Here is a 27,954-nt window from a genome sequence, read left to right as displayed (position 1 = left end):
ATTCAGCAATGTCCGGTCTGTTTCACTAGCTAGTCAAACTTTGCCTGAGGTGTCACATTCACAAAATTGTTACCTTCCAAATTTGTAGGCCATTCATGTGTAATTCATTCTAATGTTGACCCTGTTGCTGAAAACGTAGCTGTTATGTCTACAACATTGGTGTGGATAATACAGGGCTATAGACTTTGTAATGATTGGAATGAAAGAAATGAGCAAAAACAGCCCCAGAAAGTATGACCTGACAAAAAACTGCATAATGAGGGACAGGTGTGTTTGGAGGATGCAGGTGTTTGATGTATAATTCTGTCTCACCAGGAGCAATGTAACATTTACCTTATATCACATGTATGTGTATAAAGTATGACTTAAAATGCAGAAAAGTGCAACTAGTTGGGGTGACAAATCATTGTTTATTGCAAAGTAAAGGCCTTAATTCCTGTTATTGATTGGTCACATGATGGTGGTCAGTTTTATGGAACAAACTGTATTGCCCAGTGCAAACCACCAACCTTCATCATGGTGGTCATTTTTATGGAACAAACTGTATTGTCCAGTGCAAACCACCAACCTTCATCATGGTGGTCATTTTTATGGAACAAACTATTGCCCAGTGCAAACCACCAACCTTCATCAAGTACCAGACAAACATTCTGACTTTGAACCCTTGCTGAAACAGGAAGGGCTAGATTTGAAAATGTGTGATCAATGGCATAATAGTCACGAGCTACCACCTTAGCAATCTGAGCCAGTGATGCCCCTAAGTGTCGTGAACTCAGTCAGTTTTACTTATTCTAAGAAGGCACTATTGTATGAATGTTACCAAAATGAAATGATCTTTTATTTATTTAGTTATTTATTTGATGCAACATACTCAAGAATATTTCACTTATATTACTGCAGCCAGCATTATGGTGTTGGGAAACCAGGCAGAGCCCACCTGTCATTTTAATCTTCATCCTGTTATTTTCATCTTATCTCATCATTTTCATCTCATCTCATCATTTTCATCTTATAATGTTCACACTGTCATTACCATTTTCATCTTATAATGTTCATACATCTTTCTTCATCTTCAAAATGGCATCTTCATCGTGTCGTCGACATCCCTCTCACATGTACACCATTTGAACCACTTAACAAAAGAATCATATAAATCAGTATTCATACATTTAGGTTCATACACGCACACAAACAGTGAAACGTGTGCAACAGTTACTGTTTGTCTCATATGAAATTTAAACTTGGCAATTTGGTTGGACAGAGGGGAATAAGCATGTGTCAGTTGCAAGTCTGGGTCTGAATAAGGCTGTCACTGTTACCTCTTCATTCAGCAACACTCAGAAATGGTGATAATGTCAAGTCAATTTGTTGGTAATGGTTGTCTTTGGTGGGTGTAGTGGTGATCAGGGCTGCGTTACCCTTATGGACACGGTCGTCTCTGGTAATTGACTGTTTCCCGTGCCTGACTGATCAGCTGACTTCCTGTGAACAGCAAGCTGTGGGAGTGAACTTTACTCAACCAGTGTTCCTTCAGTGTGGCTGGGAAGTTCAGTTAAAATATCACATGGAAAGCTTTTCACATGGCCAGTCTTTAACCACTCAGCCCACAGATTGGTTTCTCTCTACTCCCTGGTACTAACATTCCAGTGGAGTTTGTTACTGCTCAACATCAAAGGCTGGAGAATGTTAACAAAAGCTTAACTTTAATCCATCAGTTTCAGTACACAGTTTTCTTAAAATAGAGGTTTCTCCAGGAGATGTTTTGCACAAATGTACCTTTGATATTTCTGTTTCCTTAGTATATCAGAACTGCCTCAATGTAAATTTTCTTGATGAAACTTTGCATAAAGTCCAGAATATCAAGTAATTTAGCTGGAATAAGGACCTGGTAGCATAGCTGTTGTAATCATTGTTTTGTATTGTTGTATGCAATAATAACTCTTTTAGTATTCCACAGTAGCAATTGTACTTTATGCGGGATCATTATTCTGATATCTAAAACTCTATTTGTGGATGTTACATCTTTGTGTCACAGAAATCATGGAGTGTACAGTCAGAGAGGTAGGATGTATTTGTAGCCATGGAATACAGAACAAGTTTTGACAACATTGCCCTCTCTCTGCTGAGTTTTGTGTTCTACTTCACCTACAGATATCATTTTTGATACACTTGTCTTATTAGACATGTCAAAAACTTATAACTGATTGCATTTTATAAGTGTACATTTCTTTCACTTAGGTTCCGTTTTTGGATACAGGCCTTGTAGATGGCTTTTTTGAAAATTGTAAAACTCAGCCTTTCCAGGTGATAGATGAAATTATAAGTATTGCTGTCTTTGTTTCTTGTAGTACTGGTTTGATAGGAATGTGGACTGGATTCTGGATCAGTGTGGGCTAAAGGCAACTTCTCTCCTACATTTGTAGATAGAAGTCTTGTGTGAATACTGGGATGCTGCCTCATCAGAAACCTGGAGTATTCAGAAGGGCTATGTGTACATTTATTTACATGGTTCAAGGTTATGAAGTGGTATGCGTATTATCTGATTTTCACTGTGTAATCAAACTGTTAATACACCATCCAATTTTACCAAGGACAATAAGATAATGGAATGACAGTTCCCACACGTATATGCAGGATAAGGCTAGTGATTCTCTAGTACTACTCTTATTCACACTGCTGGGAATGTAGAAAGCCTCTCTCTGCAATGGGAAAATCCTGTAGTCTTCTTCTTCTGCATGTATATATCAAGGAGGAACACTTTGTGTACAATCATTTCAGATAATAACTTATCATTTGATTGTTATGAAAGTGGTGTATAATTTCTAAGTGATGTGCTTGAAAGGAGTAAAAACAGATCCCTATTACAGTCATCTTTTGCATCAGATGACATGTGATGCAGTGTGATGTGGAATGGCATACATATTTTGAAGACTGAAGCTCTACTTAGATTGTGAGATATCAAATAGAGTATGAGGTAATGGGTAATGTGGTACCGAGAGCTGGTGACTGTTGGACAAGGTGACCCCTGTACTGTGTAGGTGTGAACAGTGAGGGCTTGGAGCTGGCTGAAGCAGTTGGCTGGCCTCGTTACTCGGGTCATTGCCTGAGGTGGCAAATGTGAGGAATGTATGAAACAGAACATGGACTCACAACTCTTTCACTTGTGGAATGTTGAACCACTGTGAGTTACTAAATCAAAGTGGGTATTTACACTCTCAGCTTTTCAAAGAGGCTTTGTGAAATGCAAGTATTTATAGGATAAATAACCTCATAAGATCTATTTTCTGATTTCTCGTGAGCTGTGATCATCAAGGTTTAATTAGCTGAGTTAATTTCATGCCGATCTAGAGCAGTTTAGCATGAGCATAATTTAAGCTTTTCCTTGACATGAGAGGCCCATGCTTCCCTGATAACTTGGTTGTTGTATTGTGTATTATTTCTTGTGACTTGATCTGTTCATGTAGTATATTGTTAATCGAGTAGGTGTTGACAATAAGGAACAAGCCATACGCCTTGACTGGAGCAAAGGTTACATAAAACATTTACACTTCTCCATTGTTAATCCAAGTGTTCTAGCCACATACACATTCGGGAAGTTTCACAAGTATTTCCTTTTGTGTAAGATCACCTGTCAAAATAATCAAATAAAGTGCATTTCTTTTACAGTTTTACACTGTGTACTATTTGATGTACTGTACAAGTGTATAAACACTGTGTAAAAACTATGGGGAATCTCTGTGAAGAGCAAAGTATCTGTCCTGGCACATGCTCATCTGGACAAATTGAGGCTAAAATTGGAAACACATGTATTGCTACACCATGAGATACAAATCTGAATTGTGATGGCGAGGAGACCACTAAGTGTGATACATAAATGGGTGTACCACTCAGAATATATAGGAAAGGTCTAAGCCTCTTTTTGTGAATATGCTAGTGTGTCAGAACTAGGGATGTGGCGCTGTATAGTGGAGGAAGTTGTATAACCAGAATGAAGTGAGAAGTCATGTCTAGTGGTAACATATCTCATGTAGCTGTTACTGAGGAACTCTCATGCTCATGTGATAGACATAGTGGATAAAGAAAATATCAGGAGTCCTTCCATTTTTCAACTGCTGAAAACAATCTTGACATTAGTTGAAAGTGTGCAAGTGATTTCTACAGTAATGACAAGTGAGGAAAAATTTGACTAATATTGTTTTCTTTTTTGGAGGAAAATAATATTCAGTTTGAAAATATCATCATTGTCAATTTAATACAAATCATTTATTTTTATTAGCTTTGGTTTCTGTGAATTTTGTCTTGAAATATTTTTTTTTTTAATCTTATTATTGACAAGTTTAGTTCATGTTATTTTCAAGAATTTGCAGCTGATGACACATTGCTGTGATGGTTGTGCTGCACTGCCATAGTGGTATTGTGGATTTTATTTGCAACATCTTACATGATGGTTCCCAGTTCACAGCCTCAGAGTAGGACCAGGTGAGAGAGGTCAGTAATGTATATCAGGCTGTGGGGCAGACTGATCCCCCTCGCCCCTCCCCTCTCTACCCCAATTGGAGACTGGTAAATTGATAGGTCATCATGTGCTATTAAGTTTACCCAGCTACATTTGACCACACCCACAGCTCAGCTAGTTCTAATTAAGGATTCCCACTGGTCTCATGTTCATGTTTTAGAGGCTAGATGTGGGTCATTCTAGTGAAGGGAGGGCAGGTCAGTCAGGGCTAAGGTTAGTTAGTCAGGGAGGGAGCCACCATCAAACCTACAGTCACTTCAGTAAATCTGTATCGGTCAGTTTTGATAACTTCAAACTTAATTGCTGGCTAAATATGCAGAGGACTCCTACAGGACATGCATATTTTTGCAGTATACTCTATCCTTTAGAACTTGCTTAAAAGACATGGTAAACAGTGATATTCATATTGTATGAGTTTGATGTTAGAAGTGCATTTAGCTGATGTTTTGTGAGAACACCAGGTTTTGGCAGAATGCGGAGAAGTGATCTCTCTAACATTCTTACATTTAGGTGTACATGGAATTTTGCAATCAAAGTGACTGATAATACCAACAGTTCCTTCTCCTTAGGATGATTCAGTCCACACTGGCAGTAATTGTTTTTTTAGTCTAGTGGAGTCAGATATAAAGTTGCGGGTCACTGACCATTTTGTTCATTGTGTGATCTTGTAAGTTCTCCTTTCTCTTCCTAATGATCTATTTGTTTTAGTGCAAACTCTTTGGTAAGTGTGGTACTGACCAAGTTTTAGTGCAAACTCTTTGGTAAGTGTGGTACTGACCAAGTTTTAGTGCAAACTCTTTGGTAAGTGTGGTACTGTTTGGTCAGCTGTCCATGTGGATCATCTTGGAAGCTCCAGCCCAGATCAGTCCACATTTATTTATGGTGTGTAGCTGGTATCTAGTTGAGCCTGTTTCCAGACATCAAAGACAAAGTAGTTGGAAATCAGTGACCCTGTGGGAAGTTCCACAAGTGTCTGAAACCAGAGCTGCTGGAGGCTCTTGGAAGGAGGAAGTCTACTGGTGACTCTCAGCTGGATCTTGCTAACAGGTTGCCTGGAGCTGCAGTATTGCTGGTGTATCCCTACTGCTCCCTAACACAGAGTAACTGCCAGATCACTGAGCTATGGGGCTTAAATCTCAATATGGTCTGATTTTTTGTTCCTCTCTACTTATTGAAACTTTTTTAATTTTACCTTTTGACATCTGTAGTTACATCATGTGAGATTCATTTCAGAGGAGCAACAATGGCCTAGTACTGTTGAGAATGCCATAGGAAAATCATTATGAGTGTACAGGTATTTATGATTTAACAGAGAATTAAAGACCATAAATATAAATTATTTGCCAGGATCTAGGCCTTTGCCATACATTTTTTTGGCAAATGAGGATGGTCAGTTTGAGAACAGCTGCCACCTGAGGGATGTCTGTCATCAACAGTCATTTCTACAAGCATTAAAGTTAAGAAGTAGCTAAAAATACAGCGAGGCTTGGATTACTTAACAGGATTGCTAAGGCAGATTGGAGCATTCATTTGCTGGTTGTCATTTATTTGCTGTGTAGAGGTCTATAGCTTACATTTGGGAACTGATCTTAAACTGATTTATCCTAGTTGTATCCATGTTAGTAACTTACCTGTACTGTCAGCTTCATTTCAACTGGTGTTTTCTTGAGAACTCTTTCTTTATGAGATGCAGTATTTGGGCATTATGTGCTCTTCATGTATATGTTTTGAGACATATCACATGCGACACAGGTATTTGCACTGTCTGTAGTGTTACTTCATCGTGAACCTTGGGTTGGGTTTTGTTTTATAACGTGATCATACATACATGTATGGGAATTTCTCATCATAACATAATGTTATTAATATCATGCAACCACATGCAGTAAAATGATTCCCTTTAGGCTCTGCAAAAGATAATATCTAGAGATAATACATCGTACATATATCCATGAAGGGGTATATTTTAGGAGAATGCTTGTTTCATCTAAACGGCACACAATAGCCTGCATTGATACTGTATAGAGTCATTTGTAAGAGAGGGACACATGCTTGAACAAACTTTTGATGTTGGTTTCCACTGGTTAGTTTACAAGATTCCCTCATGCAGTGGGGATTGGTTTTTGTAGTGGACAAATTAGGAAACTGTGAGGTGAAAGATTAGGTCTTCATTGTTGAAGGCTGTCAACATTATCAACATTATCTAGCTAAGTGATGCGAATAATTAGGAATAGAGCTTCAAATGTTACCTTTGGATTATTTTGCATGCAAAAGCTTGCCAAATGCTTCACAGAAGGTACTATTGAAGTTGTATTACAGCCCAGATATATGTATGGTTCGCTCTGGAAGTTACAGGTTAAGGTTTTTTAGTAGTGAGATACAAAGTATGTGGACTGCAATGAGGAGTAAACAATACTGGCAGTGATCTGGCTCTGTTCACAGATAAGACCCGATGAATGTAGGCGTTTTATCTCTGCAGAGTATATCCTGCCTATGTGTGTGGTTCCTCACTCTTACCATCAGACCCTCTCACCCCAGGCTGCTAAACTACTGACCCCTGACCTTAGATAAATCACTCTTCCTGTCTAGGTCAGAGAGCAAAGGTCATAAAGGTCATATTTGTAATGGCTACACTGTGGGAACAGGTGGTTTGTGAATGGTGACTACTGCTGGCTGCTGTATGCTGGTCAACCCCTTCCTGGCAGCCAAGGGGATCATTATAAATATAGTCTGTCAGCCTGTTTGTCATCACATGCTGAAACTTTGAGGGGATATATTTCCCAGCACCCCACTTGGCTGGGATCACCAAGTGATCAGTCGAAACTTGTCCAAGTTTCAGGTCACTTTAAGATTGTTATTACTGATGTAACAAGATTCAAATATCCCTTGACGACATAAATTCTGGGTAAGATATTGTGCAACGAATTTCAAGTAAAACAACGAGAGGAACATACAAAATTTAAAGATTAAAATTTTTACTTAAAGTTAAGAAGGCTTTGTGATCCTAGGGCCTAAGTACTTGTCTCTTCCCTCCCCTCCTTCACTACTCACTACACTGTTCATGCATGGTATAATCTCAGCACATTCTTATGGGAGCATGTACATCTTACTTACATTAGTAAACCTACTACACTACTGTACAGAACAGACTCTGTCAAGCAAGAAATAGTTTGCTGTGTCTTTTGCATGCCTAACCATGCTTTGCAGGCCATGGTTGAGAAATGTTGATCTCATGTGACAACATGGCAATATTAAGCTCATGGTTTTGCACAGTGTCCACATTTCTCAGTGTATTGTATTGTCAGGGTTATCTCCTAACTCGTTTATACTCATTTTAATGCTGTCATAGTGAACAGAGCATTAACCTATATTTGACTCATCTGCACCACTTACATATCATTGTAAGACGTACAAAAATGTGAATGAATTGGTCTAGTGGGTTTTAATGGTGAATGGGTATGAATCCATGAATTAGCTGAACAGATTAAGATAGCTGTATATGGTATTGGACTGCTGGTGATAGTGCCGATTAGAATCTGCTGGCAGAGCTGTATTACGCTTAGGCTTGGGAATAAAGCCCTTCCCACACACCCTTACCGTACTCTGCCTACATAGTTACAATCGCAGCTCTTATCTACCTGGCCCACCTTTATATGGAAGTAAATACCTGGGGAAGAAAATGTAAAATGTACCCATTTGACATATTTTCTTCAGGCCTGACTGCCTGCTGTCTGTGGACAAAGTTGTCATTCATAGACTTCTTTCAAGATCTCCACTTGTTTTGCCAGATGACTCACTAAAGCCTCAGCTGAGTAGTAGAATATGCTGGTGGGAATACCTATGTCGAAACTTCATTGCATTAGCCTTCTTTCATCCCTTCACCTGGTTTGATTTACTTCATGGCCTATTCATTGCTGTAAATACATGTTATATTAAATTCTTTCTCTGGTATGCCTGCTCAAGAGGGAAATAATTGAAATCTATTTTTCATCCAATTTAACACGAAAATTAAACATGGGCATGCAATTGGAATTCTGTCAATTTACACGGGTAAGGTTAGTGTCTCTACATGTATATTGTGTAGTGTATATTGTGCATGCCTTTCAGCAGTTACATGTACCATAACTTTTCTAACAAAAGTGACACATTGAACAATAGTTTTTGTGTGGTTTTGTGGGGCAGCTATAAGAAGTACAGTGAATGCAGTGTTTGATTGTGTATGCATATATATGTATATACATTGTACATGTACAATGTATATACATACGAGGAAGGTCTTGCAGCAACTTGTTGATGGTCGTGGGTTTCACCCTGGCTCTGCCCCGTTTCCTCCCACAATAATGTTGGCCGCAGTCTGGTAAATGAAATATTCCTGAGTACTTAGTAAAACAGCAATCAAATAAATAAATAAATACATGTATTGATAGTAAGTGTGTGCAGACCATGTTTGAGTGTGTAATACAAGGTAGACAGTAGAATGATTGATGAGATAGGGTAGTGTCACAGGGATTCCGACACCTCTTCATACTCTGTCCAGTGCGGCTAATGCTCAAGTAGAAATGTAAGATGTGTGTAGAATGATTTTCCACGACTTTCACTGAGGGCTGGAAATCTGAATTTTAATTATGTATGCGTACATGTACATTTACGAGTGACCATTGTTGTGCAGCATGTGAAGCAAACCCATTGCTGTGAACTGATTTCCATTGGTATGTCAGCAGAACAGGTATGCCTGACCTCACGGATCAGTGATCATGAGACTGTCACAGATATCTGTAGTATGTGATACCTGTACCCCCAGGATTAGTTGCCCTTAAATCAAGTATTACAGCAAGCTTGCCCATCCGGGAAATTGTAGTTTCCTATATGCATAAATCTTTGCCACCACTATATGAGTCAAACATTGAGTGCAGCACAAAACACCAGTCAACTAATTGTATATATCAACTGATTTAATTATTTTTCTTTTTCCTTTGTATTTTTAAAAGTTGAAAGGAGAACCGATGAAGCAGGAGACATTTTGGCACATTCAGCACATATGCCAGTAAACAACATCAACATGGAAAATATTACATATGGAGTAAGCCAGGTGAAGGTATAATTTTTTTTATTTCTTTTAATGTTTTTGTCCTTAAGAAAATTTGACAAAGTAAAAGCTAAGGCTTGAATTACTGTAGTAATATATATCTGTCTACATTTATAAAGGAAATTGCAAGTAGTCATTCAGTTGCAGGGCAATATTCTGTTGCATACATTTATTTGATGTAGGGTTTAACACTGTACTAAAATTATTTATATATTCCTTCAGTCATGGTGTCTTTGTTTTAGGGTACTAATTAATGTCTTGCGCTTCCCGTCAATGGACAAAAAAAAAACAACAAACAAAACAGTTATCTTCTTCTACGCATTGTAAATTGTCAGGATCTAATCCTACGGGGAGAAGGTGCAAGTCATAGTAAGGTTAAAAACATGATGTCATGACACATGTGGTGTGTCATACTGTGTTCACCAGTCATATGAAGCAGGTGTACTGGAGAAATCGGTCTTTGATGTAGACGCACACACTTGTTTAACAGGGGCAGTTTTGTTTAGTTTTTTGGTCAAACTACAAACCGTAGGCCTACTTTGCTTTGATCAGAGAACAGAGTATAAAAGGAGAAGTAACAAGTCTTATCTGGACATGAACATAGTATCTGAATTAAGATCTGTTGATCAGTTGTCAAAGTAATATATAGCCTACATTATATCTGACTCTTTTCAAAGTGCATGAAATTCATTTAGAGCCAATAATGTTTTGTCTTAATTAGTACAAAATATTCAGTCTGTAACTTCTATTAACCTATTGAAAGTGACATGAACATCTGCCAGACAGACTGTGCATGCATGTGGATAGCAGTCATTTCAGGCTAGGGCAGAGTGACAAGGCAGAGTTAAGTTGCAAGTCTACACTGCACATTGTGCAGTATGCAGTTTAATTTATTTTGAATAATGTTGCTGATTTGTTTGTGGGAGAGGCTGTTTTGGAGGGATTCAGACATGTGCCTGCTCACACCTGAGGTAGGCATTAATTTGGTTGGGAAATTAAATTTGTGCCCCTTTCATTTGTTCACAATGAGCAGGCTTAAGAATGGTTTTGTTGCATTTTTTAGGTGGTATGGAAGTGATGCAAAAAGTTGTTAAATATATTTTTCATTATAATAGTTTTAATAGATATATTAGAATGAGGGAGTGTTTGTATATGCTATGCATATTGTCTAAAGTACATATGTAGTTAAACAGTGAGGAATGGATGCCTGAGGCGGGTTTGATGTTAGGAATGAGATGGGTGTGGATTAGCCAGAGGAGGGAATGTGGGAGGCTAACCCAGATATGTGGTCAGCTGGATATAGGCCTAATGTCTGACTCACACACCATGTGAGCATTACAACATGTCCATTCCACTAGCTAGGGCAACTTGTTAGACTTGTGAGCACAAAACATTTCCAGCAAGTCACACACAATTCCATCTGGCATCCTCTGAAATAAAATTTTCTATGTTTTTGTCTGTGATGAAGTTAGCTTAGTTTGGTGTGAAGACATTCGTGCTATGAGAGAGTTATCTCTGATACAGTGGGCTACATTCTATGTGGCAAGTCTCTGTATACAAGTAGCGGATCATGAGACTTCCACTGTCAGTTAAGTATGGTTGGAGTATATACCTCATCCAGCTCCTAAGAATCTCTTTAAGGCACACATACCACCATCTCAATGGTTGATGTTGGTGGACTGTGATTAACATAGATGCCTCTTTGATAATGGACCTGGCTGTACAGCCCTCATACAGTGCAGAAGTGCCAAATGCTGAACATTAGATCTTGTGTAAACCATAATGACAGGTGACAGTTAGTCTTTCACTTATCCTGTTATTAGTTAAAATAGCAGTTAGTTTATTCACAAGTTTGAAATGATGAGCACAATGTTTTGTCTTGTTTTGACAGTTGTCTGGGGCTGGGGAGGTGATGGCTGATGACAGGATGGCCAGAGTTCAATCTTGGGGGACAGTCATACTTTGAGGTAAGTGGGTTTTTCCTGTATGTAGGGGGTCGGTGACAGCCAGGTCGTGACACCATGGTCATACCCCACTCCCCCCTTCTGTCTGGGGTCTGAAGTCAGGGCTGCAGCCTGCTAGCAGCAAGAGGATGCAGCCCAGCACTCCAGACCCATTATATCAACTGCTGCTATTTTATCTCATTGTAGTGTAGGAAATGGAGCAATCTGTCAAACTAAGGGCCATTGTTAGCACAGATGGTTGCCTGTGATGAGCATTTCCTCCCACATATAGCAAGTGCAGCAGTTTAACATTAGTGGCCTAGATGTCATTACTATAAACTAGCCCACTCCCCTGGCTTCTTTTTTTTTGTTGCCCTCTTCATCCACAGGCCCTATTGAAGTGTTTTTTGTGTGTGTGTGTTTTTTTTTTTGTTTTATTTTTTTTTCTTTCATGGTACAGGAAGTAGCTCTCAAATGGGGGTAGATGGTGTGAAGTACACTTTAAGAGGGGTGATTGATTTTTGGCTAGACCATTTTTTTGTGCCTACTTATCTGATCTGCACCTAACTTCACAACCTGTTGCTGGCTATAGCATATGTTTCTGCTGCCTACCAGGGAATGGCTTATTAATGCAGCAAGGCACTGTTTATATGGAAAGGTATATTCAAGTAGTTCCAGGCCACTGACCTAAATCAGCAGAGTAAATATAGCCCTGTTATGTACTATGTTACAAGCTTAGTACTGTTGTACCCTGTAGTACTTTACTCTTAGAATATCTAGCTGAGTGATGGAATATTCAAGTTGTAAAGAATGAATATATGTAAATTAGGACTGAAGTAATTTTGGTTGTTTTTCTTGACCAAATTTATTTTTTCAGTACCTTCACAACATTATAAACAAAGATTGATGAAATCAGATTATTCCACTTTTGTTTCACAAATGATGTGTGCACATCACTCATTTTATTAGCTTGCCTGTATGAAGCATAGATTGAAGGTTAAGCTTTTGTTTTTTTTTTTTTAATTTTATTTCTTTATTTGATTGGTGTTTCATGCTCTACTCAAGAATATCAACTTTTTTTTATCTCCCTAGTCTAAGGTATGGTGTGTAAATGTGCATACTCAGATGGAACGTTAAGCTTTTTTTTTTTTAGCTCCTGTATAATGGGCACTTACACATGGATTAAAGGTGAAGCTTTTTTTTAGCTTGCTAGTCTAAGGCATGGTGTGTACTGTACATACTTGGATGGAAGGTTTAGCTTTTTTTAGCTCCTTAGTCTAAGGTATGGTGGGTAAGTGTACACACTCGAAAGTTAAGCTTTTTTTTTCTTTTAGCTACCTTGTCTAATTCGCTACATTGTGTAAATGTAAGTACTCACATAGAAGGTTATAACTTTCTTGTAGCTCTTGTATAATGGGCACTCTTTTTTAGATTGAAGGTTAAGCGTTTTTTTAGCTCTAACATTTGTGTATATATTTTTTTCACTCTCATGTTAAAGTCATTAAGGATTGTGAGATGGAAAGAACTGTTTTTAATGGTTTTAGATTTATTGGCTTTGTGAATATTTTTTTAGTCATTTTGATTGATTTTTTTAGTCATTTTGATTGATTTTCAATTTAAATTGAAATCAATAATAAAACAATAATGGTATTGATAACCAGGTTCCTCTGTCGATTTTGCTCACATCATTTTTCTGTTTTGTGTACTCATTCTATTCGCCTGATTCCAAAAGGTCTGTTATTTGGGGCTATGGTTTCTTATGTAAACACCTATCTAGAGAAGCTTATTGTCTCTGTAGTTACTTTACCAGATTTATGGAATGTCAAAAGTTTGCCTGATTTTTAAACTTCATTTTCCCTAATACACACATTTCTGCTGTACATCTGTAGAAGGCTTTCCACATCTGTATTTGTATTGTGAGCCTATGACGCCTTCCTATACTGGGACAGAGTGTGTAAACCATTCACATGGGCACTGACTTATCAGCTGAATGTTTGCTCAGCCAATCATAGGATTGCAATGGCCACCCATATTATGCATACAAAGATCACTGCCCACCATAATGTCCTTTACCACTGCAATGATTAATAACTCTATAACATACAAGTCACTGCTCTACAATATTTATGCATACGATAAACATATCACATCTATGGCAGTGTGATAATTTTAGCCTTTCCTGTTGATTTAATGGCAAGATCTCAGCACTGTCTAATTAGAGAATAATATCTATGTATGACAGTGTCATTCTACTTTTTATTTTGGTTTATTGGACAGTAGTCGAACATATTGCATGGCTTGGACATTATACAGTTTTACCAACTGCTCTGTCAGGCTTAAAAAAAATGACCTTTTTTGATGTCATGCCATTTTTTTAAAGGATTATGCATCATAAATATTTTGCACCATGATACCCGTTACATCAGAAATTGATCTCTTAAGTCCAGTTTTCTTTGCCAACTGTCTTTTGTCTCCAACCCAAACCTGTAGGAACTGGATTTAGACTTCTGACTTCATTTGTCAAGGAAGAGGAAACTTCTGCAAAAACTGTTAGTGCTCTCATGGGTTTATGTATAAATTGTACAGTCAGGCTGAATGTGATTTTCATTAATTTATGGTAAGGAGAGAGGTAGTCTTAATGTATAGTCCGACATCATTGTACCGCCCAACATTATTGTACCTCCCCTCCCTCCTACATTGTTGTACCATACCCCTCCCCCCCCCCCCCCCCCCACACACACACATCCTGTAAACCATGAATGAGCATTCCAAGTCTATAATCAATAAAAAATAAAAAACGTAGAGTTGATTTGCATAGTTTGCATTGTTAAAAAATCCGTCCGTTCTGGAGCTTATACATGTATGGTAATGTCAGCACTCCCTCCACTTCATCTAGGGTTAAAGTTCATGGAATGAGTACACAGAGTATCAGGTTTCACAATTGATTACAATGTCCTTGGTGGTTTCATCCTTTTTTCTGTCTGTAGTACTCTCCTCAATGTGGTGGGAGGACAGTAATAAATGTGAGTCTGCATGGGAAGCTTGATCTGAGGCTTGGCCTGATGATCACTCCTTATAAGGAGATGACAACCAGGCCAGACAATCACTAAACCTGTTTGACCCATTTCTGACCAGCTCTTGCTCCCTTTTCTACTCAGAGCTTCAATATTGTCCACAGAGAATGGCCCCAGCTGCAGTTATCCTTCCATCATTCCCCGCAGCCACCATGTTCTGATCATGGTTACTCCTGTGACCTGCCCATGTTGTTGTCGCCTGACACGTGTTTTTATTCTGGGAAGATGGATACAAGTATCTCCTTTCCAGGCCATGTTCAGGTGGTCTGGCTCATAGCTTCATCTTTAAATGGGCTGTATTGAGGATAAGCATCACAATATTGCGAAGCGTGGGCCCTTTTGTATTATTTCTCCTCCAAGGCTGGCCAAGCTACTAGGGCATGGAGAGAGCGGGGATTGTAGTGTCGTGTACAGTGTGTAGGGTGGCGGGGAATGTAACCCAATCAGAGAAATGGCACGTTTGTCATTTCTCAAGGATACACACACATCTTTGACATTTTTAACATCTTTTTTGACATCTGCTTAGACTGATATATCATGATATTATTAACAAGCCTCTGTTGTTACCGTACAGTTCATGCACTAGATCAGGTGCTAATATAAAGTCAATCCTTTTATGGAGGTGTGTTATGGATTACATGTAAACATGTAGGTGTGGCATTATTTGCAAATCTTTGAGCAAAAAGTAACTTTTTGCTTACTCTATGTCACCTGTGCCGCTGATGAACATATACTTTAAAAGCATACTGTGTGCTAGACTTGACTCAATTTTTTGCAGGATACTGCAGGATACAGGATACACAATTTCGGTCTGATGTGCAGGTGTAATGTTCAGATGTCATATTTTCAAAGAGAAACAACTCTTGACCTTATAACACCAGATAGGTGGTGGTCAAACTTTTTTTGAAGGTTTTATTGAAAGCAAGGCCACTGGTGTTGAACATCAGGAGACAGTGTAATATGCTAAAATTGTAACTATCTGCATGTTAATAGTTTGTAGGATACAGGATGATACCTTTATGGCCAGTAATTTGTATTTGTGCAGAAATAAAATGTACAATGGGTATAATGTACATGTTGATACTTCCATACTTCATACTTTCAATCTGAAGTATGAAATTCTGGACAGGAGTAGGATAGGATAGCACTAAATGAACAGGACAGATGTACACTGTATGCAGGACTGTTATTGCATCTGTAACTGTCCCAACCAGTAGGAGAGGCAGGGTAGTGAGGGATTGCACTTCCTGGCACTGGTTGAGATGTCATGCACACATACCCATGTACAAAGTACAGACCAAATATTTAAAGGGGGTGATGGCTCACTGGGAAATGGGATAAAAATATATGGAAATTGTAACAGTGTATACTAGCTGTGGTACGGCTGCCAAAAAAAAAAAATTGAATGATCGATAATTTGACTTCGCTTTGGTTTCAGATGAAATTTGTGAGCTAATTTCCTGACCTGGTATAGGTTTTTGTCATTTTGGTGGAACCAGTGTCATGTTTTAAGAATGATGGCTGACTTGTTATCTTGAAGTTTTAATATTCATATATAAGCAATCCTTAACAAAAAAATTTGATGATTTGCTTGCTAATATTCATCTGTGTGCATTTCTGCAGTCTGTATGACACTTCAAGACTGATATTAAAGTTTTTTTGCTGAAGACTCGCAGGTGTTAGCTATATGTAAGAAATACCTTTGAAGATACTGTAATTTTGAAAGTAAAATGTAATTAAATTGTATTGTTGCTCACATGATGAATCTGGTTGTCATCGCCTGCCAATTGATTTGGCAAGGTGTCGTAAATGGAGCAGATGGTGGGGTCAGGCAGGCCCCTCAGACCTGCGGGGAAAGGAAGCACGTGCCACGCATATGCCAGATCCAGACAGATAAGCGATATTAAACCCTGTTCAAGACATACATGGTGCATAACTTTCTTTTATTTTTTTATTGTTTTTTTTTTTGAAGTAATATTGATAGCTATTTGAAGCTTATGAATATACAAATATCATCTGAACAGAATTAGTTATCGTAAGCTTAGCCAAGAATATTTATTAACGAGCTTACAGAATGAGTGATCATTATTGGTTAAATTCTTTTGCATGACATCTGTGAGTTGTTTTTCTTTCAAAATTTGAGACTCTTTTCTCTGTACTATGGTCTATTAGAACATACTTAATTTATGGAGATAAACCTCAAAGAAGGTAATGTGAATGTAATTACATCAGTAGAACTCAGGAGAAACATTATTAAAAACACTTGTCACATTCTATTGGAGCTTTGTAAATGTAGTATTTTTCAATTCTTAACCTACTGGTAGGGATGGCACTGGAATGTTGCCAGCCTTCACCTGGCAGGGTAAACTTTGGCACAATTATTTAGGAGAGATTGTAACTTGTGCAGTGAGTGTGATATGCACCTTATGTAGGGAGTACGCTGTTACCTTGTGTTAGCTGACTGATCCAGGTAACATACATGTAGATGTAGATCTTCATACACATTACCTTGGTTATTCCAAGTAGTCCTTGCTCAGTTATAGCTCATGCTTGCTTGTACACACCATGGAGGAACAGACTGAACTTTGGCCAAAGCAGTTTGAATGTATTATACTACATGTAATTAATAGTAATGAAGTTTTTATGTAAAACAGGATTTAATTTTCTGAATTGACTTTTCATTTTAACCTAAATTTAATGGCATCAGTATTTGTTGTTTAGCTCTAAATTTAGTGGTTCATAATAAGTCATTTAAATAAGGCAATTTCACAACTTATATTGCACTATAAAAAGCTATTTCATAATGAGAACGTTAAAGGCATTGACAAGTCAGGCTGCTTATATATTCCATCTCATAGAAGGGCATTTTTTTTCCTTACTGCTGAACAATTAAGCAAATAAATCTTCGCGTTCATATATTTTCCACTGAATGTTCTTCTAATTCAAGTGGCTTCTCACGGATAAGTGTACTTACATGTCTTAAAACCTGTGGACCCTGAACAAGTTGTGAACTTTAGTATTTGAAGTATTGCATATTTCACTCTTGTAGGTAAAATGCTTTATTCAGTTGTCTCTGGTTGTAACGTTATTGTTAGGTCTTTGTGGAATGTCCCACTTTGGTGTAACAGTTGTATACAAAGGACATGCCAAGAAAACAGGTATATATCACACTGGTTTGTTTTGAAGAGGACTGGAATATAAGTTGATGCAGTTATGATAGCCCCCTTCCCCATGTATATACGTTTGAATGCTACAGGTATACATGTACCTGTATTCATAAAAGGGTAATAAAATATATGTTATTGTTTGCTACTAAGACAATTGATATTATATACATGTATGTAAGGTTTTCCTTTGACCTCACTATTATGATAGGTTTATCAAATAAACTAAACAATGCACATGTATGCTATTATGTGAGAATGTGTTTCTATCTACATTGCTATGTTTTACAGCAGTATAAGGGGTTGTAATCTTGTTCACACATCAGTAGTTTGCAAAAAAGGATCATTTTGGGAGTGTGTGATATGATACGTTAATAAAGCTCACAGGTGCCAACTGTAAGATTTCTCAGACTTACGTCTACCTGCCAGATGATACAGCATTCACAGCCAGCTATGTTGTAGATACATTTGCGTGGTATCCAAATTAATGGATACTTGTGTGATACAGTTGAACGTTTGGATCCATTGTGTTCTGATTTCTTCATTTGCTTAAGCAGAGTTTTAGTCAGTTTCATACATGTTATGATCCTATTCTCTTATAATGTTACTGTTGTATACTGCTCCATTTTTCAGAAATATATATATGTTGTCTATATTGAATAATGTAGGCTGCATAGTTGATTGAATAGGCTGTTTAATCAGTGTATATAAAGTCAAGTGTGAAGTTTACCATTTAATCATGGTAATTAAGTGAAAATAGAAATTATATTTAGTTGTGTGAAAAGTTCCTATGGATCTGAAATTGTCCATGGCACATAAAACTTACCGTTGTCACATGAGTTAATTATTCTTGAGTATGGCAAGTATAACACCACTCGATCAGATCAATCGATCAAATTATAACATGTGAACACATGTCTGCCATCTGTTAGATACTGCACGTTCAAGCATTGTATTTTTGTGATTGATATCAGGGCAGTTTACATACATGCTGAAACATATGAATCACTGTAAATTGAGAACATTATGTGGGTTTTCACAATGTGAGAATTTGAAATCATGGGGTGACATCTGCTCTCCTATTTTCTGTGCAATGTTCATTTCATCAAAATAATATTTCTCTAATAATAAGTCTCTAAGATGCTCTCCTGGCTAATCCTTTGATTTATAGCCTGCAAGTGTATGGATTCAAGAAACAGTGTTGTGCATGTGTAATATTACTACAGAAATAGTGCTGAGTCTGCATTTTTTGAGGTTACTATAACGTACATATGTGGTGGCATACCTGTCATTGATTTTCCAGGTAGGCTTAAGTTGTAGCCAAGATTTAAAAGTCTGACAGATTAATCTAGCTTTATACACCTGTTCAGACCAAGGAGCAGCATTTTCATGGTGTTCACATGACATTGTCAGATACATGTAAATCTGACGTTAACAATTTACAGCAAATCCTGGCAGTTGATGTAAATGTAGATGAAGCAGATAAGTGGTGATGTAATCAATAAAGAGGATTTTCCTTGCCTGTAGCTGTGATCATATACCCAGCTTCTCTGCGGTTGAAGGTAGGGGTCTTGGCGTTATGTTGGGACATGGATCAGCTCTGATCATAGTCAGGGATAATCTACAACTTGGCATTTAGCTGTAACTATATTTGGTGTTAAGCTGTCCAGCCAAGGCTCAGGCCAGATCATTAAAGCCTGGTCGATTACCTCAAAGCTAAAGGAGGGGGCGTGCTGCAGGTGGGCGGGAGTGGGCTGATGACAGAATGAAGACGGGCACGTGGCTGAGCTATATGTACACTATGTGGGGGGACGGGTCCCACGTGCACATGGGTCACAGCTACCATATGGTACGCCGGATACCCTGCCTCATCCACGACTTTAATGAAACCAGTATCTGTAACCTTTATTAAAATATATATTGGCTGATGCTTGTGGTATGTGTCAGAGAGGCTGGTCAGCCAAGGCTGGCGGATAAATGAACTGTTATGGTATGTTGTGTTGGCGTAGACGTGTCCTTGTATTAAAGCTGGTCTGCTGTATATTGCCATCAACAGGTGAGTTTTCTCATAACGACCTACTACTGCAGCAACAGGTGTACACTGGTGTGTGTGTGTGTGTGTGAGAGAGAGAGAGACAGGCTTACTATGGGTAATATTCGGTTGTATTCCTACAGGATGGATTTTCGGTTTGATGTCACTCGGTGTCTGTGAAATTTTGTGGTAACTATTGTAAATCTTGTGCTGTACATGTTTGTATAAGGCTTTGGTAATCTCAAGATTTTGACCTGAGTAAAGATTTACTGACAGCATTTCTATCTAATGTAAACATTGTTTTGTCTGTCTTTGATGAGGATAATCAGTATTCTTTATATATGTTGTTACCTAGATGATGAATTCTTGTACTTGTGTGTAATGGTCAGTATTATATAATGATGGTATATGTATATATATTATGCCGATGATCCCATGTGTAGAATCAGTCTCTGTGTGTATGATAGAATCAGTCACTGTGTGTGTGATAGAATCAGTCTCTATGTGTATGATAGAATCAGTCTCTATGTGTGTATGATAGAATCAGTCACTGTGTGTGTGATAGAATCAGTTTCTATGTGTATGATAGAATCAGTCTCTATGTGTGTGATAGAATCAGTCTCTGTGTGTGATAGAATCAGTCACTGTGTGTGTGATAGAATCAGTCTCTATGTGTATGATAGAATCAGTCTCTATGTGTGTATGATAGAATCAGTCACTGTGTGTGTGATAGAATCAGTTTCTATGTGTATGATAGAATCAGTCTCTATGTGTGTGATAGAATCAGTCTCTGTGTGTGTGATGGAATCAGTTTCTATGTGTATGATAGAATCAGTCTCTATGTGTATGGTAGAATCAGTCTCTATATGTGTATGATAGAATCAGTCACTGTGTGTGTGATAGAATCAGTTTCTATGTGTATGATAGAATCAGTCTCTATGTGTGTGATAGAATCAGTCTCTGTGTGTATGATAGAATCAGTCTCTATGTGTATGATAGAATCAGTCTCTATGTGTGTGATAGAATCAGTCTCTGTGTGTGTGATGGAATCAGTTTCTATGTGTGTGATGGAATCAGTTTCTATGTGTGTGATAGAATCAGTCTCTGTGTGTGATGGAATCAGTTTCTATGTGTGTGATAGACTCAGTCTCTGTGTGTGTGATAGAATCAGTCTCTATGTGTATGATAGAATCAGTCTCTGTGTGTGTGATAGAATCAGTCTCTGTGTGTGTGATAGAATCAGTCTCTATGTGTATGATAGAATCAGTTTCTATGTGTGTGATAGACTCAGTCTGTGTGTGTGATAGAATCAGTCTCTATGTGTGTGATAGACTCAGTCTCTGTGTGTGTGATAGAATCAGTCTCTATGTGTATGATAGAATCAGTCTCTGTATGTATGATAGAATCAGTCACTGTGTGTGTGATAGAATCAGTCTCTATGTATGTATGACAGAATCAGTCTCTTTGTGTGATAGAATCAGTCTCTGTGTGTGATAGAATCAGTCTCTGTGTATGATAGAATCAGTCACTGTGTGTGATAGAATCAGTCTCTGTGTGTGATAGAATCAGTCTCTGTGTGTGATAGAATCAGTCTCTATGTGTATGATAGAATCAGTCTCTGTGTGTGATAAAATCAGTCTCTATGTGTGTGATAGAATCAGTCTCTATGTGTATGATAGAATCAGTCTCTATGTGTGTGATAGAATCAGTCTCTATGTGTATGATAGAATCAGTCTCTATGTGTGTGATAGAATCAGTCACTGTGTGTGTGATAGAATCAGTTTCTATAGAATCAGTCTCTGTGTGGGATAGAATCAGTCTCTGTGTATGATAGAATCAGTCTCTATGTGTATGATAGAATCAGTCACTGTGTGTGTGATAGAATCAGTCTCTGTGTGTGTATGATATAATCAGTCACTGTGTGTGTGATAGAATCAGTCTCTGTGTGTGATAGAATCAGTCTCTGTGTGTGTATGATAGAATAAGTCACTGTGTGTGTGATAGAATCAGTCTCTATGTATGTATGATAGAATCAGTCTCTATGTGTGTGATAGAATCAGTCTCTATGTGTGTGATAGAATCAGTCTCTATGTGTGTGATAGAATCAGTCTATGTATGTATGATAGAATCAGTCGCTATGTGTGTGATAGAATCAGTCTCTATGTGTGTGATAGAATCAGTCTCTATAGAATCAGTCTCTTTGTGTGAGATAGAATCAGTCTCTGTGTGTGTATGATAGAATCAGTCTCTGTGTGTATGATAGAATCAGTCTCTATGCCTGTATGACAGAATCAGTCTCTGTGTGTGTATGATAGAATCAGTCTCTGTGTCTATGATAGAATCAGTCTCTATGTCTGTATGACCGAATAAGTCTCTGTGTCTATGATAGAATCAGTCTCTTTGTGTGTGATAGAAGCAGTCTGTATGTGTGTGATAGAATCAGTCTCTACGTGTATGGTAGAATCAGTCTCTATGAGTGTATGACAGAATCAGTCTCTATGTGTGTGATAGAATCAGTCTCTGTGTGTGATAGAATCAGTCTCTATGTGTGTGATAGAATGACTTTTTTATTGTTTTATTGATTCTGTATGTGGAGTATGGTGAACTATGTGTGTGTAGATATGATGATTCATTAATATGATGTCATACTTCATGGATATTTAAGAGTTTGTCTGTGCAGGTGTAATATGTATGCTATGTCTGTGTTGTTCTGATATATGAGTTGTCTGCATAATGATAAAGGCTGTCCTGGTAATTTTGTTCAATATCATTGTTAAGGTTTTTATCACACAGTATAGGAAATGTCTTTATCACACAGTAAATGATGGGCTATCTTATGAAATAGGTTAAAGACTGCTTTTATCTTGTAATCTAAGGACCATCTACATCACTGACTGTATTAAAAGGGCTGTTTTTATCTCACAGTGTTATGGCTGTTGTTGTCACCTTGTGTATGAGATGTTGTTATCCTACTGTGTAAGGGATGTCTATCACACAATGTACAGGCTGTCATCACATAGTGCAAGGGGTGTCTCTGTCACACTGTGTATGGGATGTTGTTATCCTACTGTGTAAGGGATGTCTATCACACAATGTACAGGCTGTCATCACACAGTGCAAGGGGTGTCTCTGTCACACTGTGTATGAGATGTTGTTATCCTACTGTGTAATGGATGTCTCTATCACACAGTGTACAGGTTGTCATCATACAGTGCAAGGGGTGTCTCTGTCACACTGTGTATGAGATGTTGTTATCCTACTGTGTAAGGGATGTCTATCACACAATGTACAGGCTGTCATCACACAGTGCAAGGGGTGTCTCTGTCACACTGTGTATGGGATGTTGTTATCCTACTGTGTAAGGGATGTCTCTATCACACAGTGTACAGGCTGTCATCATACAGTGCAAGGGGTGTCTCTGTCACACTGTGTATGGGATGTTGTTATCCTACTGTGTAAGGGATGTCTCTATCACACAGTGTACAGGTTGTCATCATACAGTGCAAGGGGTGTCTCTGTCAAACTGTGTATGAGATGTTGTTATCCTACTGTGTAAGGGATGTCTCTATCACACAGTGTACAGGTTGTCATCATATAGTGCAAGGGGTGTCTCTGTCACACTGTGTATGGGATGTTGTTATCCTACTATGTAAGGGATGTCTCTATCGCACAGTGTACAGGTTGTCATCATACAGTGCAAGGGGTGTCTGTCACACTGTGTATGGGATGTTATGACATAGTGTTATGACTGTCTCTACAGGACAGTGTTAGAGCTGTCTCTTCTATATCACATAAAGGCTCTTACATGTTATCACAAGGTAACTGCTTAGTGAGCTTTGGTGCTTTTACTTTGTTTCCACAAGGTTTATTTCTGGGGTACTATAACTACCTGAGGCTGTATTCCATACAGGTGCATGTGGGTGTGACAATCTGGGAGTAGAAACAAGCTCTGCTCATCCCCTGTACCTTTGTTAATGTATGATTATACCTATATGGAGTCTTATTCATACAGAATATGTGAAAATCCAATAAATTGAATCCATAAATCAAAGTATGGTTATGTGTCCACAGCACAGGTAGTACAGATCCATGTATGACTGAGGTGTTACTCTGTGGTATAGCATGGTGTTGTGTCCATAGTACAGCTGGTACAGATCCATGCATGACTGAGGTGTTACTCTGTGGTATAGCATGGTGTTGTGTCCATAGTGCAGCTGGTACAGATCCATGCATGACTGAGGAGTTACTCTGTGGTATAGCATGGTGTTGTGTCCATAGTGCAGCTGGTACAGATCCATGCATGACTGAGGCGTTACTCTGTGGTATAGCATGGTGTTGTGTCCATAGTACAGCTGGTACAGATCCATGCATGACTGAGGCGTTACTCTGTGGTATAGCATGGTGTTGTGTCCATAGTACAGCTGGTACAAATCCATGCATGACTGAGGAGTTACTCTGGGGTATAGCATGGTGTTGTGTCCATAGTACAGCTGGTACAAGTCTATGTATGACTGAGGCGTTACTCTGTGGTATAGCATTGTGTTGTGTACATAGTACAGCTAGTACAAATCCATGTATGACTGATGTGTTACTCTATGGCATAGCATAGTGCTAAAGCATAGATACTCCGAAAAAAACTGAATATTATACTTTTCGTGTATATTTTGTACTTATTGTACTGACACTACTGTACTTATTTTCAGCACTTCTGAACTTTGTATTAACCTTTGCTATGTGTCATCAGGTTGTTTTTACAGTACATTTATATTTTACTGTCCTAAACCTCTAATCTCATTAGCATACCCTGCTGCCAGTTTTATTACTTCATTTCAGTGAGACTGTTTATTCTAACAACCATATAGATTGTCAGTGTATAGAGTACCTGCTGCTGCCAGCCCTCATCCCCATCCCACTTCCCTTCACCAACCTCACCCCACTCCCCTTCACCAGCCCCACAGCATGCTATCACTCTTCTCACTGACTACATCCACCAAATCATTCATCAATCTAAATCTGCTGAACCTTCTATTGTTTGCTTGTGTAACTGAACTGTGTGTAGGTACCAGCTAGTTTTGTGACTTTTTGCCTATTCTGAAGATGACAAATAAAATTTTGTTAAAATACTGAAACGTCAGAAATGTGACTTCTCCGTTTTTTCAGGGTTCCTATGCTTTTTCATTATGCTAAGCTTATTGGTGGATCAACACTTTTTTGTGGTATAGTGTGTTTTAACACCCGAGTACACAACCTTATTATTTGTCAGCCTGAACCATACTGATTGTCGTTGGTCTCTTAGATGGCGGTGTGAGAATAAATGCAATTAATGCATTTTTGTATGTAATATTACTTGTGTTGGCTATAAAATATTCAAGTATTTCAACATAGTTCATTTCAGTAAGATTTTTTTCAAGGATTATGGACATTTTATGCATGTATGTAGTGTAGATGAATACATGTTGGCTGCAGCTGTGAATTTTTGTATGTGGAGATAATGTTTTGAGGTCTTGTGTGGAGTTTGATGGGCTTCTATTTACATCTACATGGAATTTTAATCACCATTTAAAAAGTGTGTATTGCATTAAAGTCGATGAGTGATTAAATTTTACGCTCATTAGGTATTAGTTAAAAGTCATTTTCATTATGTGGATACCATTAATCTGATGCTGATTGCATAATGCATGGTGGGTAAGATGTTGACCAGGTGTATGTACACTTAGGTAAGATATGTGTAAGTTTGTAACACCTGTTGCTGACATTTGTTTCAGGTGTCAAGAGTACTGCTTGCTTCATGTCAGGTTTTTACCAATCTCACTGTGAATGTCTCCATTTGTCTTACAGATTCTGGACTGCCAGGCTGAAGGTTTAGGTGAGTTTATACAGTGTTTAATGGGATAAGTCTGGCTTTCTTACATGTACAGTGTACATGTATCATATTAACAGTGTCATGTATTCACTACATATAGCTGCTGTTTTATTATTTCTATCACACCAACAACAACAAACCACTGCATTACCTGTATTCTTCTCAACATAAACAGTGAACAGTGACTATCTTAACATCAACAACTACTGTATCAACAACATCAACCACTGACAATTACTACCTGTCCTTCACTACACCATAATTACAATGTACAAAGTACCTGTTTATTATGACATCATCAATACGTTGGAAGGTCTGCCAGCAACCTGCGGATGGTCGTGGATTTCCCCTGGGCTCTGCCCGGTTTCCACCCACCATAATGATGGCCGCCGTCGTGTAAGTGAAATATTCTTGAGTACAGCGTAAAACACCATCCAAATAAATAAATAAATAAATAAATGACATCATCAACTAACCACTGCATGCTTTACCTGTTCTGTAACAACATAACAACTGACCAGTGCTTTACCTGTCCTATCAGAAAACCAGTAGCAAGCGATTACCATTATACTTCATCTCCTAGTTATATACCAACCTCCTTAGTTGTACATCACCAACTAACCATCCCCGCTAGCACAGTTGGTAGAGCGTTCGCTTCGGGAGTGGCCGATCCAGAGGAAGTTACAGCTTTCTTGCTAGGCATTCAGCATGAAAGGGATAGTGCATCCACTGGTTGACCTGTATCAGTATAATGGCTTGGGCGGGCGGCTTACTTGCCTCCGGTAAGGCGTCTCAGTGAAGCAGCACTAGATAAAAGAGCGGTGGAAATCTGTCCTGCAACAAGGAGGCACATTACATGCACTCTAAGGATTCCTTCATTGTCATGTGACTGAAAAATTGTTAAGTACAATGTTAAACCTCAAGCACTCATTCACTCACTCATCTAAATGTACTAGTAAATTTGGCTTAGTCTGTATATACAGCATGCAGAGAAATTCTTATATTATACGTACATTATTCTTACAAATTGCACTGTGTCTGTTGAACCATAAATGTTAAAAAGTTTCATGAAATAAAAGAATGGATTGCATTTCATTGAGCTTTAATTAAGATACCATATTCAAGTAATGCATGCTCATGCAGTATGTATTTCTAAGGGTTGCTGTACATTCTTCTGGTAGAATTTCAAGAAAACATTGAAACCTATGTATTGGGTTCATTGGTTTACTGTTTAAACTTTCAGCACGATCAGATGTACGATTGTATGGAATACACTTGAAGTGTTGATTGTAACAATATGTAATAGAGGATCTATATTAAGCGACCCATTATATCAGATTTATTTAATAAGTGGTGTAATTTTCATTTGTTCCAAGCCTTTAGTGAGGAACAAATGAATATTACATCACGAGTTTAATAAATCTGATGTAATGGGTCACGAATTGCATATCCTCTTTATTCCACAATATATTTTAAGGGGTTTTAGGTGGTTGATAGAGAAGACAACGTCTGTTTGTTTTGACAGGTGTGTAAATGAGATGCGTACTGATAGCGATGTATGTGAAAAGGTTGGCACTGTAACATACATTTCCCAAGATGTAGTTACAGAAAACATAACACAATCCATTAGTGAATTATTTGACTTGATTTATTTGATTGGTGTTTTTACACCGTACTCGAGAATATTTCATTCATACGACGGCGGCCAGCATTATGGTAGGAGGAAACCAGGCAGAGCCCAGGGAAAGCCCACAACCATTCGCAGGTTGCTGAAGGCCTTCCCATGTATGGCCGGAGAAGAAGCCAGCATGAGCTGGATTTGAACTCTTAGTGACCGCATTGGTGAGATGCTCCTGGGTCATTATGGTACGCTAGCGCGCTAACCAACTGAGCCACAGAGTCCTCTCAATCCATTAGTGTGATAAGATGACGAGTTTTAATTTCTTTCAAAAATGTCAGCAGTCATAACTGCTCATTTATCGAAATGTGTGACCTAAATGTAGATCTTAGCTCTATGACAAGGGATGTCATGTGAATCAAAATTTCGGGATATTTATATTACGAGTCATACATTGAAAATTTACATCAGTGTTGTTATATTACTGACATGGGTAAATTATGGCATAAGAAAAGCTATATACTACATCGCATACCCCAGGTTGCACAGAATGAGTAGGATAGCGGCAAGTTTCATTAGCAATTTAACAGTCAGTTATGGAGGCCAATTGGATTTAAATGGCTTGAAATGGGTTTGTTAGTGGTCTGTGCCAGATCCA

General features: G+C 38.2%; 1 protein-coding gene across 1 annotated transcript in view; it reads left to right on the top strand.

The window, feature by feature from the left end:
- LOC135466992 (zinc transporter ZIP11-like) overlaps window positions 1-27,954 on the top strand; it is an 87,858-nt gene that overhangs the window by 47,125 nt on the left and 12,779 nt on the right. Inside the window, exons 10-11 of the transcript XR_010444161.1 lie at window positions 11,494-11,569; window positions 25,654-25,681. The gene's annotated coding sequence lies outside the window, so the exon portion shown is untranslated. The remainder of the gene's footprint in view (window positions 1-11,493; window positions 11,570-25,653; window positions 25,682-27,954) is intronic.

Source organism: Liolophura sinensis, chromosome 1 (assembly GCF_032854445.1).
Source record: "Liolophura sinensis isolate JHLJ2023 chromosome 1, CUHK_Ljap_v2, whole genome shotgun sequence".
In the NCBI taxonomy this organism is placed as follows: domain Eukaryota; kingdom Metazoa; phylum Mollusca; class Polyplacophora; order Chitonida; family Chitonidae; genus Liolophura; species Liolophura sinensis.
This window is presented reverse-complemented; position numbering and strand designations above follow the sequence as displayed.